This window comes from Acanthochromis polyacanthus, chromosome 3 (genome assembly GCF_021347895.1).
Source record: "Acanthochromis polyacanthus isolate Apoly-LR-REF ecotype Palm Island chromosome 3, KAUST_Apoly_ChrSc, whole genome shotgun sequence".
Taxonomy (NCBI): domain Eukaryota; kingdom Metazoa; phylum Chordata; class Actinopteri; family Pomacentridae; genus Acanthochromis; species Acanthochromis polyacanthus.
The window spans coordinates 43,512,241-43,530,445 of record NC_067115.1 but is presented as its reverse complement, the minus strand read 5'-3'; the positions used below and the strand labels follow the sequence as shown (position 1 = coordinate 43,530,445).

Genomic DNA, 18,205 nt, shown 5'->3' with positions numbered 1-18,205 from the left:
TCAGGATGAGGACAGAAAAAGCTTACAGCACCTGGTATTCCCAGGCGGTCTTCCGTCCAAGTACTAACCAGGCCCGACGCTGATTGGCTTCCGAGATCAGACGAGATCGGGCGTGCCCAGCGTGGTGTGGCCGTAAGCCACAGGGCCAGCGTCACACAAGCCTTTTATAGGTGACCAAACTTCATATGCGCTCTTTCATGGAACTTCTTGGACTTTTCTCAGCCCGTTTCTTCTTTCTTTCATGGGGTGCGTGGCGGGGCTGGCCAGACCACAACGGCCACGAGCGTTGGCAGCAACGTCAAGCTACACCATGTCCTTTGTAGTGTGGCACCAAGCTGTCAAAAGTCAACTTGTTGGTTGAAGAGCAGTGCTTGGGGACAGTAAACCTTCAATATTGAAAAATACTTGAAGATGAAGTGGTACTCCTTGGGGTATACATGTTGACAAACCCTTGGCAGCCACGCTTGTCTTGATATTTTAATTGGAGTGTTGCTTTCCATTTGGCGTCAAGGGCACTTGAGTTGACCTCCCTTGCTGGAGGTGGCGCTGTCTGCTTCTGCTGAAGAACAACAGGGTCTCAATGTGCTGGCCCGGTTGCCAGAGTGAAGCTTCACGGCTGCAGGATGAGGACAGAAAAAGCTTACAGCACCTGGTATTCCCAGGCGGTCTTCCGTCCAAGTACTAACCAGGCCCGACGCTGATTGGCTTCCGAGATCAGACGAGATCGGGCGTGCCCAGCGTGGTGTGGCCGTAAGCCACAGGGCCAGCGTCACACAAGCCTTTTATAGGTGACCAAACTTCATATGCGCTCTTTCATGGAACTTCTTGGACTTTTCTCAGCCCGTTTCTTCTTTCTTTCATGGGGTGCGTGGCGGGGCTGGCCAGACCACAACGGCCACGAGCGTTGGCAGCAACGTCAAGCTACACCATGTCCTTTGTAGTGTGGCACCAAGCTGTCAAAAGTCAACTTGTTGGTTGAAGAGCAGTGCTTGGGGACAGTAAACCTTCAATATTGAAAAATACTTGAAGATGAAGTGGTACTCCTTGGGGTATACATGTTGACAAACCCTTGGCAGCCACGCTTGTCTTGATATTTTAATTGGAGTGTTGCTTTCCATTTGGCGTCAAGGGCACTTGAGTTGACCTCCCTTGCTGGAGGTGGCGCTGTCTGCTTCTGCTGAAGAACAACAGGGTCTCAATGTGCTGGCCCGGTTGCCAGAGTGAAGCTTCACGGCTGCAGGATGAGGACAGAAAAAGCTTACAGCACCTGGTATTCCCAGGCGGTCTTCCGTCCAAGTACTAACCAGGCCCGACGCTGATTGGCTTCCGAGATCAGACGAGATCGGGCGTGCCCAGCGTGGTGTGGCCGTAAGCCACAGGGCCAGCGTCACACAAGCCTTTTATAGGTGACCAAACTTCATATGCTGTCTTTCATGGAACTTCTTGGACTTTTCTCAGCCCGTTTCTTCTTTCTTTCATGGGGTGCGTGGCGGGGCTGGCCAGACCACAACGGCCACGAGCGTTGGCAGCAACGTCAAGCTACACCATGTCCTTTGTAGTGTGGCACCAAGCTGTCAAAAGTCAACTTGTTGGTTGAAGAGCAGTGCTTGGGGACAGTAAACCTTCAATATTGAAAAATACTTGAAGATGAAGTGGTACTCCTTGGGGTATACATGTTGACAAACCCTTGGCAGCCACGCTTGTCTTGATATTTTAATTGGAGTGTTGCTTTCCATTTGGCGTCAAGGGCACTTGAGTTGACCTCCCTTGCTGGAGGTGGCGCTGTCTGCTTCTGCTGAAGAACAACAGGGTCTCAATGTGCTGGCCCGGTTGCCAGAGTGAAGCTTCACGGCTGCAGGATGAGGACAGAAAAAGCTTACAGCACCTGGTATTCCCAGGCGGTCTTCCGTCCAAGTACTAACCAGGCCCGACGCTGATTGGCTTCCGAGATCAGACGAGATCGGGCGTGCCCAGCGTGGTGTGGCCGTAAGCCACAGGGCCAGCGTCACACAAGCCTTTTATAGGTGACCAAACTTCATATGCTGTCTTTCATGGAACTTCTTGGACTTTTCTCAGCCCGTTTCTTCTTTCTTTCATGGGGTGCGTGGCGGGGCTGGCCAGACCACAACGGCCACGAGCGTTGGCAGCAACGTCAAGCTACACCATGTCCTTTGTAGTGTGGCACCAAGCTGTCAAAAGTCAACTTGTTGGTTGAAGAGCAGTGCTTGGGGACAGTAAACCTTCAATATTGAAAAATACTTGAAGATGAAGTGGTACTCCTTGGGGTATACATGTTGACAAACCCTTGGCAGCCACGCTTGTCTTGATATTTTAATTGGAGTGTTGCTTTCCATTTGGCGTCAAGGGCACTTGAGTTGACCTCCCTTGCTGGAGGTGGCGCTGTCTGCTTCTGCTGAAGAACAACAGGGTCTCAATGTGCTGGCCCGGTTGCCAGAGTGAAGCTTCACGGCTGCAGGATGAGGACAGAAAAAGCTTACAGCACCTGGTATTCCCAGGCGGTCTTCCGTCCAAGTACTAACCAGGCCCGACGCTGATTGGCTTCCGAGATCAGACGAGATCGGGCGTGCCCAGCGTGGTGTGGCCGTAAGCCACAGGGCCAGCGTCACACAAGCCTTTTATAGGTGACCAAACTTCATATGCTGTCTTTCATGGAACTTCTTGGACTTTTCTCAGCCCGTTTCTTCTTTCTTTCATGGGGTGCGTGGCGGGGCTGGCCAGACCACAACGGCCACGAGCGTTGGCAGCAACGTCAAGCTACACCATGTCCTTTGTAGTGTGGCACCAAGCTGTCAAAAGTCAACTTGTTGGTTGAAGAGCAGTGCTTGGGGACAGTAAACCTTCAATATTGAAAATACTTGAAGATGAAGTGGTACTCCTTGGGGTATACATGTTGACAAACCCTTGGCAGCCACGCTTGTCTTGATATTTTAATTGGAGTGTTGCTTTCCATTTGGCGTCAAGGGCACTTGAGTTGACCTCCCTTGCTGGAGGTGGCGCTGTCTGCTTCTGCTGAAGAACAACAGGGTCTCAATGTGCTGGCCCGGTTGCCAGAGTGAAGCTTCACGGCTGCAGGATGAGGACAGAAAAAGCTTACAGCACCTGGTATTCCCAGGCGGTCTTCCGTCCAAGTACTAACCAGGCCCGACGCTGATTGGCTTCCGAGATCAGACGAGATCGGGCGTGCCCAGCGTGGTGTGGCCGTAAGCCACAGGGCCAGCGTCACACAAGCCTTTTATAGGTGACCAAACTTCATATGCTGTCTTTCATGGAACTTCTTGGACTTTTCTCAGCCCGTTTCTTCTTTCTTTCATGGGGTGCGTGGCGGGGCTGGCCAGACCACAACGGCCACGAGCGTTGGCAGCAACGTCAAGCTACACCATGTCCTTTGTAGTGTGGCACCAAGCTGTCAAAAGTCAACTTGTTGGTTGAAGAGCAGTGCTTGGGGACAGTAAACCTTCAATATTGAAAATACTTGAAGATGAAGTGGTACTCCTTGGGGTATACATGTTGACAAACCCTTGGCAGCCACGCTTGTCTTGATATTTTAATTGGAGTGTTGCTTTCCATTTGGCGTCAAGGGCACTTGAGTTGACCTCCCTTGCTGGAGGTGGCGCTGTCTGCTTCTGCTGAAGAACAACAGGGTCTCAATGTGCTGGCCCGGTTGCCAGAGTGAAGCTTCACGGCTGCAGGATGAGGACAGAAAAAGCTTACAGCACCTGGTATTCCCAGGCGGTCTTCCGTCCAAGTACTAACCAGGCCCGACGCTGATTGGCTTCCGAGATCAGACGAGATCGGGCGTGCCCAGCGTGGTGTGGCCGTAAGCCACAGGGCCAGCGTCACACAAGCCTTTTATAGGTGACCAAACTTCATATGCGCTCTTTCATGGAACTTCTTGGACTTTTCTCAGCCCGTTTCTTCTTTCTTTCATGGGGTGCGTGGCGGGGCTGGCCAGACCACAACGGCCACGAGCGTTGGCAGCAACGTCAAGCTACACCATGTCCTTTGTAGTGTGGCACCAAGCTGTCAAAAGTCAACTTGTTGGTTGAAGAGCAGTGCTTGGGGACAGTAAACCTTCAATATTGAAAAATACTTGAAGATGAAGTGGTACTCCTTGGGGTATACATGTTGACAAACCCTTGGCAGCCACGCTTGTCTTGATATTTTAATTGGAGTGTTGCTTTCCATTTGGCGTCAAGGGCACTTGAGTTGACCTCCCTTGCTGGAGGTGGCGCTGTCTGCTTCTGCTGAAGAACAACAGGGTCTCAATGTGCTGGCCCGGTTGCCAGAGTGAAGCTTCACGGCTGCAGGATGAGGACAGAAAAAGCTTACAGCACCTGGTATTCCCAGGCGGTCTTCCGTCCAAGTACTAACCAGGCCCGACGCTGATTGGCTTCCGAGATCAGACGAGATCGGGCGTGCCCAGCGTGGTGTGGCCGTAAGCCACAGGGCCAGCGTCACACAAGCCTTTTATAGGTGACCAAACTTCATATGCTGTCTTTCATGGAACTTCTTGGACTTTTCTCAGCCCGTTTCTTCTTTCTTTCATGGGGTGCGTGGCGGGGCTGGCCAGACCACAACGGCCACGAGCGTTGGCAGCAACGTCAAGCTACACCATGTCCTTTGTAGTGTGGCACCAAGCTGTCAAAAGTCAACTTGTTGGTTGAAGAGCAGTGCTTGGGGACAGTAAACCTTCAATATTGAAAATACTTGAAGATGAAGTGGTACTCCTTGGGGTATACATGTTGACAAACCCTTGGCAGCCACGCTTGTCTTGATATTTTAATTGGAGTGTTGCTTTCCATTTGGCGTCAAGGGCACTTGAGTTGACCTCCCTTGCTGGAGGTGGCGCTGTCTGCTTCTGCTGAAGAACAACAGGGTCTCAATGTGCTGGCCCGGTTGCCAGAGTGAAGCTTCACGGCTGCAGGATGAGGACAGAAAAAGCTTACAGCACCTGGTATTCCCAGGCGGTCTTCCGTCCAAGTACTAACCAGGCCCGACGCTGATTGGCTTCCGAGATCAGACGAGATCGGGCGTGCCCAGCGTGGTGTGGCCGTAAGCCACAGGGCCAGCGTCACACAAGCCTTTTATAGGTGACCAAACTTCATATGCTGTCTTTCATGGAACTTCTTGGACTTTTCTCAGCCCGTTTCTTCTTTCTTTCATGGGGTGCGTGGCGGGGCTGGCCAGACCACAACGGCCACGAGCGTTGGCAGCAACGTCAAGCTACACCATGTCCTTTGTAGTGTGGCACCAAGCTGTCAAAAGTCAACTTGTTGGTTGAAGAGCAGTGCTTGGGGACAGTAAACCTTCAATATTGAAAAATACTTGAAGATGAAGTGGTACTCCTTGGGGTATACATGTTGACAAACCCTTGGCAGCCACGCTTGTCTTGATATTTTAATTGGAGTGTTGCTTTCCATTTGGCGTCAAGGGCACTTGAGTTGACCTCCCTTGCTGGAGGTGGCGCTGTCTGCTTCTGCTGAAGAACAACAGGGTCTCAATGTGCTGGCCCGGTTGCCAGAGTGAAGCTTCACGGCTGCAGGATGAGGACAGAAAAAGCTTACAGCACCTGGTATTCCCAGGCGGTCTTCCGTCCAAGTACTAACCAGGCCCGACGCTGATTGGCTTCCGAGATCAGACGAGATCGGGCGTGCCCAGCGTGGTGTGGCCGTAAGCCACAGGGCCAGCGTCACACAAGCCTTTTATAGGTGACAAAACTTCATATGCTGTCTTTCATGGAACTTCTTGGACTTTTCTCAGCCCGTTTCTTCTTTCTTTCATGGGGTGCGTGGCGGGGCTGGCCAGACCACAACGGCCACGAGCGTTGGCAGCAACGTCAAGCTACACCATGTCCTTTGTAGTGTGGCACCAAGCTGTCAAAAGTCAACTTGTTGGTTGAAGAGCAGTGCTTGGGGACAGTAAACCTTCAATATTGAAAAATACTTGAAGATGAAGTGGTACTCCTTGGGGTATACATGTTGACAAACCCTTGGCAGCCACGCTTGTCTTGATATTTTAATTGGAGTGTTGCTTTCCATTTGGCGTCAAGGGCACTTGAGTTGACCTCCCTTGCTGGAGGTGGCGCTGTCTGCTTCTGCTGAAGAACAACAGGGTCTCAATGTGCTGGCCCGGTTGCCAGAGTGAAGCTTCACGGCTGCAGGATGAGGACAGAAAAAGCTTACAGCACCTGGTATTCCCAGGCGGTCTTCCGTCCAAGTACTAACCAGGCCCGACGCTGATTGGCTTCCGAGATCAGACGAGATCGGGCGTGCCCAGCGTGGTGTGGCCGTAAGCCACAGGGCCAGCGTCACACAAGCCTTTTATAGGTGACCAAACTTCATATGCTGTCTTTCATGGAACTTCTTGGACTTTTCTCAGCCCGTTTCTTCTTTCTTTCATGGGGTGCGTGGCGGGGCTGGCCAGACCACAACGGCCACGAGCGTTGGCAGCAACGTCAAGCTACACCATGTCCTTTGTAGTGTGGCACCAAGCTGTCAAAAGTCAACTTGTTGGTTGAAGAGCAGTGCTTGGGGACAGTAAACCTTCAATATTGAAAAATACTTGAAGATGAAGTGGTACTCCTTGGGGTATACATGTTGACAAACCCTTGGCAGCCACGCTTGTCTTGATATTTTAATTGGAGTGTTGCTTTCCATTTGGCGTCAAGGGCACTTGAGTTGACCTCCCTTGCTGGAGGTGGCGCTGTCTGCTTCTGCTGAAGAACAACAGGGTCTCAATGTGCTGGCCCGGTTGCCAGAGTGAAGCTTCACGGCTGCAGGATGAGGACAGAAAAAGCTTACAGCACCTGGTATTCCCAGGCGGTCTTCCGTCCAAGTCCTAACCAGGCCCGACGCTGATTGGCTTCCGAGATCAGGGCGTGCCCAGCGTGGTGTGGCCGTAAGCCACAGGGCCAGCGTCACACAAGCCTTTTATAGGTGACCAAACTTCATATGCTGTCTCTCATGGAACTTCTTGGACTTTTCTCAGCCCGTTTCTTCTTTCTTTCATGGGGTGCGTGGCGGGGCTGGCCAGACCACAACGGCCACGAGCGTTGGCAGCAACGTCAAGCTACACCATGTCCTTTGTAGTGTGGCACCAAGCTGTCAAAAGTCAACTTGTTGGTTGAAGAGCAGTGCTTGGGGACAGTAAACCTTCAATATTGAAAAATACTTGAAGATGAAGTGGTACTCCTTGGGGTATACATGTTGACAAACCCTTGGCAGCCACGCTTGTCTTGATATTTTAATTGGAGTGTTGCTTTCCATTTGGCGTCAAGGGCACTTGAGTTGACCTCCCTTGCTGGAGGTGGCGCTGTCTGCTTCTGCTGAAGAACAACAGGGTCTCAATGTGCTGGCCCGGTTGCCAGAGTGAAGCTTCACGGCTGCAGGATGAGGACAGAAAAAGCTTACAGCACCTGGTATTCCCAGGCGGTCTTCCGTCCAAGTACTAACCAGGCCCGACGCTGATTGGCTTCCGAGATCAGACGAGATCGGGCGTGCCCAGCGTGGTGTGGCCGTAAGCCACAGGGCCAGCGTCACACAAGCCTTTTATAGGTGACAAACTTCATATGCTGTCTCTCATGGCACTTGTTGGACTTTTCTCCAATGGCGATTTTAGGGGGTGGCCTGGTTTGGCCTGGGGTGGCCGGGGCCACCCCTGAAATCTCACTGGCCACCCCTGCAGCCACCCCAGATCTGATAGGTAGTTGTTCAAGTTCGTCAACACAGAGAAACAAGAGAAATTCATTCAATCAATGATGATAGCTGATCAACTGATTTACATCCAGTTTTACATTTTCAACTATCACAGTAATGGTTTTACCGAGGCTGTGACAGCTGATCTCTGTTCAGCGTAGGTCTGGCCATTGACCATACAGGTGGAGAGTTGGGTGACCCACGCACATTGTGTCTTATGTTGCACCTGCTGCAGCTGCTGGACTGTGAGGATGGTGAAAGGAGCTTCACATGCTGGATAAGGAAACCGGTGAAATCTGTCGGAGGTATGGTAATGCAATGTTTGTTTATATCGTAATTGCCTCTGAATGTGTTGAAAAACTTCATCTAGCACTAAGTATCAGCTGAAAGAGTAAGACGAACTACACTGCAGTCGCTGCACTAGCTAGATTAAGTTTAGCAGCCTCAAACCAAGTTAAGAATTGAACATTAGTTTTTTTTTTTTTCCTGATATCGCCAGTGTCTCCCCACAGAGGAGATTATAAACAGAAACAGACATGTGGTGTTAAACATACATGCTCTAATAACCTGCTTCCTTATTGATGCTTTTATTTTGCCATGTCGGTGCTGCGATCAAGTAGACTACACATAGCAGAAACCATAGACATATACGTAGACGCCTCATTGACTGCAGCTGCCCACTCGAGCGATGTGCCTGCAGCACCGCCATCTTGCTTCGGGGCCAGCCGAGGCAGCAGTGCATAGACATCTATGGAGGAGAGAGGTACTGCTGAATCTAAAAGTGGAATTATTTGCCAAATTTTGAACCGATTGCCAAACTGTTTGATTTTCAGAAACGTCACACGTGTAGCTACTATACAAGGTGCTTGGATATTTTTTTACAATGCTGGTTTTGCCACTCAACACTTAGATGCTGGACTTCTGTTCAGCCTATGGATGCTCTAATGAGTGCTGTAAGGAAACGAGCTCGTGGGATTACTTTTCACATGTAAGATGTATGTAAGGAATAATATATTGTTAGCAGGTTGTCATAGCTAGAGTGAAATAAATGCCGAGAAGACGGATAGAACCCCTCAGCTCCGTGTCTGGCTTCTACTACCCATGATCTAACCAGCTCTCTACATCATCCTGTGTATTACACAGCTGCTTACCGGTGAAATAACTAATCTGAGACTTTTTTTTTTTTTAATTCGATGTTATGAATCTAGCATTCCTAGCAACTTACTGCAGTAACTAGTGGGTTAGAATACAGCATCTGATTGATCTAATAATAGCCCTGATTTATGATGGAACTATTTTTGTTGTAGACAATTCTTTATCTCTAGCTACTTTTCTCACATGTTTAAGGTTTCCCAAAGAACGTGATTTATACACATGATATAATAGTAATAATAACAGTAATAATAATGATAAAAAATAATAATAATAGCAGTAATAATAGTAATAATTGATATAATATTAAGAGTAGTAATAATTATTATTATTATTAACAGTAGTAATAATAGCAGTATCTATCTATATCTATCTATCTATCTATCTATGGCAAAACCAGCATTGTAAAAAAATATCCGAGCACCTTGTGTAGTAGCTACACGTGTGATGTTTCTGAAAATCAAACAGTTTGGCAATCGGTTCAAAATTCGGCGAATAATTCCACTTTGAGATTCAGCAGTACCTCTCTCCTCCATAGACTGCTATGCACCGCTGCCTCGGCTGGCCCCGAAGCAAGATGGCAGTGCTATAAGCACGTCTCTCGACAGCCTATGAGGCGTCTACCTATATATGTCTATGGCAGAAACCATGAGATTCATCTATTGTTTACCTGAGTACTCGCGGGTTCCAGAGCCCCATGAACACCTGTATTTTGCACATCTTGTGAAGAGATGAGGACTTTAATCCAAGGAAATGGCTCTTAGAAAATTTGTACCCTATCCTGAACATATTTTACTGATTTAGAGTAGTTAACCCTTTGGGGACTGCAATTTTAAAGGTTCGTCAGTACATGCGTTTGTATTTTTGTTCATTCTGAGTTCATTTCTTGGAATATCTTCAAATACCTAATATCCCTAGAATCCTTACAACTTAATCTAAAATGGTATACATATAAATAAACCAAAAACATTAGGTAAAGGTGTTCAAATTGTGTTATAAATAAGAAAATACATAAATCGGAAATGTTTTTGTTAATTATAATGACTAAATATTCACACAAAACCCATTGATCGAAATGATTTCCACATGTAGAAAAATAAAAAAGAAATTTCTGAACACACCAGTAGTGATTTAAACAAAATACCTATTTTAGTTTTTGAGATATAAACATTTTTGTGTAAGAACTGCAGAGGCGTTTTTTTTAGTTTGATCACTACTGCAGAACTAAGGCAACACTGAACATAGAAACTTGAACAAAATATTTTTTCAACAGTATTGTTTCAACTATATACATCTATATACATTTTTCATATACATATATACATTGCACATTTTACACAATACACATTAAATACATTTTATTTTACAAAGAGCCATTGTGAAAGTCATCATGGCAGTTTCTGTCCACAATGACGCACAGGGGAACTCTGCAAACACGGCACTGGAATGGCGTGTTCCTCCCACACAGTTTGCATTTTTTCCTTCCTGCTGTAGCTTTCTTGGAAGGATCATTGTCAGGAGCAATGGCAACTGGTGTGTGATGGCACTGCTCTCTGTCTGGCTTCGGTGCAGACACGTCCAGGGACACCCCACACAGCTCAGCAGACAGGAGCTCGTGGAAGCCCTGATGGGTCAGCGGCTGCTCTCCTCTGGAGGCACAAAGCTGCTTATGGACAATGTAGCTGTTGGTTGCAGCAATGTCCAGAAAGTGGTGAAAGACAGTTTTGTACCATTTCACGCTCTTCCTGGCTGTGGAATAATACCCAATGAGCTGATCTGAGAGGTCAACTCCACCCATGTACCGATTGTACTCCCCGACACTGGTTGGTCTCGGTATTTCTACCCTCTCATACCCATTGCAGGTCTTCCTTCCTCTCATCACTGTCTCTCCTGAGTAGGCAGAGTGCACAGCGGAGCACATAGATACCTCTCTTGTGTCCATCCACTTCACGAAGAGGAGCTGCCCATCCCTAATCCAGCGTATGGATCCTCGTGGTGACCTTCTTGTAAGAGCGTTCTTTGTCATGGATGGCGTCCCCACTCTGCCAGCCCTGTAGGTCCCGCAGGCTCCAAAGCCAAGGTCCCAGAGATGCCTGAAAAGCGCTGGACTGGTGTAGAAGTTATCACAATAAATGTGATAACCAGACCCCAGGAATTCTTTGTTTACAAGTGAAACCACAGCATCAAAGGAAAGACCCATCCCACTGACTGATTTATTTTTTCCAGTGTAGATATTGAAGTCTACAGTGTAGCCACTTGAATCTGCTAGCACAAAAAGCTTGATGCCCCACTTTTTTGGCTTGTTTTTTATGTATTGTTTCATGCCAAGTTTTGCTTTGGTGGCCACCATTCGTTCGTCAACAGCCAGGTTCTTCAGAGGATGGTAGACAGCCTTGCAGGCGGTTTGCAGACTGTCATACAGAGGGCGGAGCCTGTGCAGCCTGTCATAATCCTCTGTACCTTTCTTCCTGTCATTCAAGGCATCCTCCTCTGGGTCACTCGTGAAGATTCCGTGAAATGAGCAGGAACCTGTCTCTGGACATAACCTTGCCAGGAGATGGGACATGGAAAAAATGTTTTGAACGCCAAAAATCTTTGATGTTTGGCATCTTGAGGACACCCATATAAAAAACTAGCCCCATATATTTACACATTTCCTCAGGTGTAACTGGAATCCAGGGGAATTTTTTTCCAGCAGCTTTGTTTTTATCTGCATTTTTATTTGTGTTTTGACACAAAACTTGAATCATTTTAGTGTCAAAAAAAAGCTTGAATAGCTCCATGGGGCTGGAGGCAGAGGCAGGTGATGATGCAGGTGGCTGGACACCAGGATTTCTTTTGGGATGGAACCTGGGGACCGGCTGAGGCAGACTGTCCGGCTCTTCTTCAGTCTTCCACCATCCAGTTGACTGGCCATGACTCCTACCTCCACAGCTGCGACTTCTGTAGCCACGCTTTGCTCCCTGGCGATTGAGGCTGCGACCTCTTACTTGTGGAGATTCACTAGTTAGAGGTTGTGCCTCTTCATCAGAGGGTGGCAGTGAAGTACTGGGCTGCTCTGCCTCTGCAGTGTCACTGACACTGAAACAAATAAATGAAAAGAACATATTATATTATACATTATCAACAAACACGAGTGATTCACAGTTGCTATGAAACGCCAATACTGCTTTTCACTCTTGAAAAATAATCGCTCTGACGCACCTGTTACACTGATGAAGATATTTCTTGCCCACAAACCACTAATTCAAACACAGTTCCCTAAAAATGTAATTGTTGATCAGATGAAATTCAAAAAAATAAAATAAAATGTTACTTACATGTCATGATACAGATCGAGACCTTCAGCAAAGTGATCTTCATCCTCTGTCAAGACAGAGTCCGGATCAGAGGACGGTGCATCTTCGTGCTGATGAGCAAATATTATTTCTAGAGCCTCTTCGGTGGTGTAGCTCTTCCTTGCCATCACGACACCTGCTACTTAGCTCCAGAAACAATAATAATGTGACCAAAAATGGCAAAAGACAAAAAAGAAAAGTTTTTGTCTTTACAAAGACAAAAACTCTCTCTCACTAAATCAAACTACTTACTTTCCCTAAATCACACACTCTACAGTACCCAACTCTCCCTATCACAATTCTAATCAATCAGTCTGTCTATCTATCTATCTATCTATCTATCTATCTATCTATCTATCTATCTATCTATCTATCTATCTATCTATCTATCGATCTCTAGCTCTCTCACCATACGTCTTGCTCTTTCCAACCTACTCGCCACAAAGGTCCTTTGGAGCCACATGGTGGTGGCGCGGAAAAATTCCCGGGGTGATCACTTTTTTTTTTTTCCCCCGGGGTAATCACTCGAGATTTTTTTTTTAACATGACGTAATGACGTAAATGATGTCACTTGAAAGACGGAAATCTGTGCTTTTAGCAGCAAAAAGAATGAGCATTCTAGCTAATGTGGTTTTTGAGTTATATCAGTTTAAGCAGACCTATGTAGACAGCGCGGGTGGGCGGGGCCGCCCGCGGGATGTCCGTCCCTTGAGGGTTAAAATAACCAGATATAATTGAGGACTGTAATAATGGGAAATGGAATTTAAAAATAAACCAGAATAGACACCTTTATTTAACACTTATGAGACAGGAAATCATGGGAGAAAGAGGGGATGTCACTTGCAGCAAAGTACTGGGATTTGAACTGTGGTCGGCTGCGTACATGGCATTAAACTCCGCTATGCCATAGCCACCCCACACTCGCTTTGTGTCCCATCAAGGCCACCCTGGTAAAAAAAAAAGTCCTGGATACGCCACTGTATTTCTCACATTTTAAAAGGTCCTTGTTAAAAGTAAGGATTTGAAGGGCCCCCCTAGCTAAATTCGCCTTGGGCCCCCAAATTGCTAAATCCGCCACTGGTTAGTAGTACATATACTTGTAACAGTTTTTAATTCAGCAATTCTCCTTTTGTTATTTCTTATTGGTGACATGACAAAATATAAACTCCTGGGCATTAGAAAGTTAATATGTGGGGCAGCATATGATGGCTTTAGCAGTAGATATATGACAGTCGGACTTTGAACTGGCACATCTACAGATATTGACATGTATGATATAGCTGTCTTTGTTTTTGAGTGATGCCATGTCGACACTGACACTTTAAGTCTCATTCAGTTTTGTTTTGAACACAATCTACAGGTAGATGTAATATTTTAAAATTATTTTCAAAAATCTTATTTTAAAACGGTGACTTAATGCTGGGCCGCACAGCGGTGTAGTGGTTAGCACTTTCACCTTACAGCGAGAAGATACCGGTTCAAATCCCGGGGTGAGCCTGGGATCTTTCTGCATGGAGTTTGCATGTTCTCCCTGTGCATGCGTGGGTTTTCTCCGGGTACTCCGGCTTCCTCCCACAGTCCAAAAATATGCTGAGGTTAATTGGTTATTCTGAAATTGTGTGAATGTGAGTGTGCTTGTTTGTCTGTATATGTAGCCCTGTGACAGACTGGTGACCTGTCCAGGGTGTCCCCTGCCTTCGCTCATGTCAGCTGGGATAGACTGAGGATAAAGCGGTGTATCGAGGATCTTGGTTGTCTCAAATAATCTATTTTCAAATACAGTGGAAACTTGTTTACAACAACGATTAATTTTATGGCTGACAGAGAATAAGGTCCACACTTTGGTGGTACAGAATGATAGGAGTCCTCTCTTAGATAGTCTATAACAACACCCTTTTAGATAGCATAGAGCGATATTAACACCCCAGTGTGTATACATAGATAGAAGATCATTTTAGTATTTACAATAGTCCTGCTTAGACAAATAATAATTTACCATTTTTATTGTGACATTGTTGTAACAATTATTTACTCTAAAATGAATGTCATAAAGATGCTCATTAGACCACAATAAACTGTAGTTGCAGAGTCTCAAATAAAAAGTTTTGCCTTGAAGAATGAAGTAATATATAGGCAATACAAAGGTCCAGTTTGAAATTCACACTTATTTCATATGAATTTCATAGTAGCACAGCAAAATGTGAGAGCCCAGCGGGTCTGCAGGAGCAGATCCTGCTTTGGAGCTGTACCCTGGCTGTTGAGAGATCTCCGGATCACTGCGGGCCACCGTTGAAGTCTCTTCTGGACCGGCCTCCTCAGGAACATGAAGCCAATGTCTGGTCATGGATAACTGGCCTGCTCGCCGTCTCAATTTGGTTTGAGGACAGCGAGTTGAAGGGTTCTGAGCCGGGGAGATAGAATCTATCTCCCGGAAAAAAACGGCCGGATTTTCGGTCTTCAATACGTTCTGAGCTCTGCCTGAAAAGTCTGCAAACAGATAGGATGATGGCAAAACCATTGAATCTCTGTAAGCTAACACAGCTACACATATATACACACACATATATACCCCTGCTGGGAGGGGGTTTGAAGAATGAATATTCATGAAAAGAATAATAAAAATTACCATAGTCTGACTGGGAAAAGTTAATGTCCAAAAATTCGTCCGGGACCACTTAAAGGTAAAAACAAAGAAACAAAAAGTTCAATTTAATGATACTGAAAAGATGTATGCATAACAAACAAAACACAGTCATTCTGTAATATGAATAATATTACTACTCTGCATCAATTTTATAACCAATAATTATTTGAAAACACACCTTTAAAGATACTCACCAGCGGTTATAGGTACCGTAGCATCCTCCTCAGCTGAATGCACCTGTACAGCAACTGTAGCTTTGGTGGAAAATTTAAAGAGTTTTTTTTTTTCATGTTTAAAATTTCGTTAATTGAGGTTTTTCTTGAAATTAAAAAATGGATCTCAGCCTACCGTGTCCGTCCATCCCGTACTCGGTTTTGCAGAATAATGAGTCAAGAGGTATTCAGATGGCTGAGTGACCGCTTCTTTATACCCCTGAACGGGGGTGGCGCTAGTGTTTGCGACCAGTGATTTACTGCATTGCATGGAGGTGATGCTACTGTTTTTCTCCTCTGACCTCGAGGATCAATCGGGTTAGTGATTAGTTTATTCCGGACTTGGATATTTTAATAGTCTTGCTACACTCTGTACTCAGTCAACTATATGATTTCTGATTTCTTATCAACCTAACGAGAGCTTTCAAATGAGACCAAACAACACATTATTGTCTCTTTCCATTATTGAGATATATGTCAGGGAGTGAAACATGAGTTTGTAGTCAGTGAAGTGGGTTAAATTGGATTTAAGAAAAGCAGAGTACTTGAATTTAGGCCTCACCCTAGGAATTATAAAGTTAAATTAAAAAATAAGAGGCTTACTTCAGGGCCTGTAAAGCACCTCAGAGTTTCATCTCCACAGAATGAGCAATTATTATTATTATGAACAGATTAAAGGAAAACCGGTACATGATCAGGTTCTCTAATGAGGCTCAAATTGTTCATTTTTAATGTTTGGTTTTTGAGAAAAGCTTTAATAATCTCATAAGACAATGTAGTGAATGTTTTGCTCTGACCACAGTTTAACCCTGCTCTGTCCTCTGAGTTTGGACACCTCCATGTGTGAACAAGCAATAAACAGCAGTTCTCATCTCATCTTTACATCTTTGTCCTGAGGCTTTTGACATCACATCCCCTCCGCACTCAGAAGGCCCCGGGAAGTGCAGAGAGAGGAGATTGCCGTACCGTCTTCAGAGTTTGGCTGCCCCAGTTGGTTGTTCTCACACCTTTTCATCTTTGTCCTATGGCTTTTGACATCCCACCCACCCCCTAACTCAGAAGTAAAACAGAATTGGAGGGAAGGACACCGCCATTCTGTCTTCAGCGTTTAACAGGAGCACATGTACTCAGCCATTTCAGGTCTCGCTGACCGCTGCCGCCGGCTCGGGGAACCGAGTACCCCTGGACATCCAACATTTTCTGAGCCATGGTGAGTTCTATTCCACTTTGCAGTCTACAGGGAGGCAGGGCCGTGCGGCCTAATAGGCAGAATAGTCAAATGCTAGGGCTGCAAAGCCAGCCGGGGGGCGGCACCGCAGGGTTTTTTGTTTGTTTGTTTGTTTGTTTTCGATTAAGAAGAAGAAAATAGGCACCGGTAGATCCGTGTTGACAGTGACTGATACACCGAACTTCCAAAATGAAGAGGCAAAAGCCCTCTGGAGCTCATTTCAGAAAAAAACGTAAAGAAGATGAGGAGAAGCAAGAAGGAAGTCGAGGTATGGTGTCATGAAATATTTTGTTAGAAACTGCATGAACACACAACCGCGTATCGGCTAGCTCGTAATGCTAATGGGCTAACGTTAGCCCTCATAGTGACAGTACTGTTAGTGCTGCTTTGTTAGCTCACTTTCAATATGTTACTTCTGTGTTGAAGAAAGTATCAAAGACAGTGATGTACGAAATGCACGTAGTGATGACATTGTTGATAGAAATCGTTTCTTTTAAAGTTTGTGCTCTGACGCACTGACAGTCTCGTACCGTTGCCTGTGTGTAGGCGATGCTACCGTCATTGAACTTCAGTAACTGGCTTCAATTTATTTTAAGCCATTAAAATAAATGATCAACTTAAACACAAGTTTAAAAATATTTACATTTTTATATGAATGGCAACATGACTCCATGCGTCCCAGACGGCCGTACAGCAGGAGGGGATTACATCGTCTTTATCAGACACGTCATTACCAGTGTATCACATTTAATTAGAACAGGCGTACTGAAGCTGTTGTTCCACATACAGTAATTATTTACATGTTACAATTTTGAGATGTTTATATTGACATTAGCTTGCTGCTGTGTTTCGGACGTCCTAGGTCAGGGATGTTATTATGTCAGGTGTTACCATGTATTTACCTTCCCATGTAAACACCCAGTTAATCAATTACCTTACTGTCTCTTTTTAGATTCACTTCTGAAATATTTATCTTCCACTCCTGCCACTACTGGATCAACAGCAGCCTCCACATCCACCTTGGTACCCAGTGATGGAGGGCTCTCTGACACCCAACCTGGAAGCAGTGAAAACATACCCACAGTCCCCTCTACATCAGACCAGCCTGTTATTGATTAACAGGCTGGTGCACCTATAGGTACACCTTCCTCTATCCCCACCCCAGTGCTGCCTTGCATGCACTTTTACAATTTATTTCAATATTTATTTAAGCTATTTAATGTGTGTGTGTGTTTTAAGTGTGTAATTTATGTTCAATAAAGTGAAAAATGTTTAAAGTTCGTTTATACATACTTTTTTTAAAATATCTTTTTTTGAGCGGGGGGCGTTGGGAGGGTCTCGCCTAGGGTGCCAAATGAGTCAGGAATGGCCCTGCAGAGAGGCCTAGTCCAATTCATATATAAAGAAGACCCCAGCCTCCTCTTTCCATTGGTTCTCATTCGCCCTTCCCCTCACACCTCATTGGATGATCCTAGGGCCGGATTTTTATTATTATCCATGTGTTATAAATCATTTTTGAAACGATCCTTTCTGGCATTTTGAAATTTGTCATTTCCTTTTATTAAAAAATAAAAACTACAAATATGGCGGACGAGGGAGGGACTCTCTGATGTGACAATCTCTCATTGGACCCCATACCATAGCCCGCCTTATGACGTGGCAGTTTCTGATTGGACGAGCCCTGCCAAGTCCCGCCCCCTTATGACGTGGCAGCTTCTGATTGGGGCCTGTCAAAATTTGATGAGAAGTGTCCCATATTACTCTCTCTTGTCTGGAGACTCTTAGGTTGCAGATTAGATGGTGCCGGAAAGTTCTCATGAGAATCTTGCTTCCCTCTCCCCTATGTCACGCTAGCACCAAAAAATGAAAATGATGCTCCCTCTACTCACTTCAATAACAAGGCAGACATGCTGCTA

The 18,205-nt window shown here is 45.8% G+C and overlaps 12 non-coding genes across 12 annotated transcripts; all 12 read right to left on the bottom strand.

The window, feature by feature from the left end:
- Positions 1 to 19: 19 nt before the first annotated feature.
- LOC127533487 (5S ribosomal RNA) lies at positions 20 to 138 on the bottom strand. The gene has a single exon (XR_007941224.1). It is a non-coding gene; the product is annotated as a 5S ribosomal RNA (ribosomal RNA).
- A 499-nt stretch (positions 139 to 637) lies between these two features.
- On the bottom strand, positions 638 to 756 carry LOC127533486 (5S ribosomal RNA). Its single transcript, XR_007941223.1, has one exon. It is a non-coding gene; the product is annotated as a 5S ribosomal RNA (ribosomal RNA).
- Positions 757 to 1,255: 499 nt separating this feature from the next.
- Positions 1,256 to 1,374, bottom strand: LOC127533485 (5S ribosomal RNA). The gene has a single exon (XR_007941222.1). It is a non-coding gene; the product is annotated as a 5S ribosomal RNA (ribosomal RNA).
- Positions 1,375 to 1,873: 499 nt separating this feature from the next.
- LOC127533484 (5S ribosomal RNA) lies at positions 1,874 to 1,992 on the bottom strand. Its single transcript, XR_007941221.1, has one exon. It is a non-coding gene; the product is annotated as a 5S ribosomal RNA (ribosomal RNA).
- A 499-nt stretch (positions 1,993 to 2,491) lies between these two features.
- Positions 2,492 to 2,610, bottom strand: LOC127533482 (5S ribosomal RNA). The gene has a single exon (XR_007941220.1). It is a non-coding gene; the product is annotated as a 5S ribosomal RNA (ribosomal RNA).
- A 498-nt stretch (positions 2,611 to 3,108) lies between these two features.
- On the bottom strand, positions 3,109 to 3,227 carry LOC127533481 (5S ribosomal RNA). The gene has a single exon (XR_007941219.1). It is a non-coding gene; the product is annotated as a 5S ribosomal RNA (ribosomal RNA).
- A 498-nt stretch (positions 3,228 to 3,725) lies between these two features.
- LOC127533480 (5S ribosomal RNA) lies at positions 3,726 to 3,844 on the bottom strand. Its single transcript, XR_007941218.1, has one exon. It is a non-coding gene; the product is annotated as a 5S ribosomal RNA (ribosomal RNA).
- A 499-nt stretch (positions 3,845 to 4,343) lies between these two features.
- On the bottom strand, positions 4,344 to 4,462 carry LOC127533504 (5S ribosomal RNA). The gene has a single exon (XR_007941240.1). It is a non-coding gene; the product is annotated as a 5S ribosomal RNA (ribosomal RNA).
- Positions 4,463 to 4,960: 498 nt separating this feature from the next.
- Positions 4,961 to 5,079, bottom strand: LOC127533503 (5S ribosomal RNA). Its single transcript, XR_007941239.1, has one exon. It is a non-coding gene; the product is annotated as a 5S ribosomal RNA (ribosomal RNA).
- Positions 5,080 to 5,578: 499 nt separating this feature from the next.
- On the bottom strand, positions 5,579 to 5,697 carry LOC127533500 (5S ribosomal RNA). Its single transcript, XR_007941236.1, has one exon. It is a non-coding gene; the product is annotated as a 5S ribosomal RNA (ribosomal RNA).
- A 499-nt stretch (positions 5,698 to 6,196) lies between these two features.
- On the bottom strand, positions 6,197 to 6,315 carry LOC127533489 (5S ribosomal RNA). Its single transcript, XR_007941225.1, has one exon. It is a non-coding gene; the product is annotated as a 5S ribosomal RNA (ribosomal RNA).
- A 1,108-nt stretch (positions 6,316 to 7,423) lies between these two features.
- LOC127533479 (5S ribosomal RNA) lies at positions 7,424 to 7,542 on the bottom strand. Its single transcript, XR_007941217.1, has one exon. It is a non-coding gene; the product is annotated as a 5S ribosomal RNA (ribosomal RNA).
- Between the last annotated feature and the right edge of the window lie 10,663 nt (positions 7,543 to 18,205).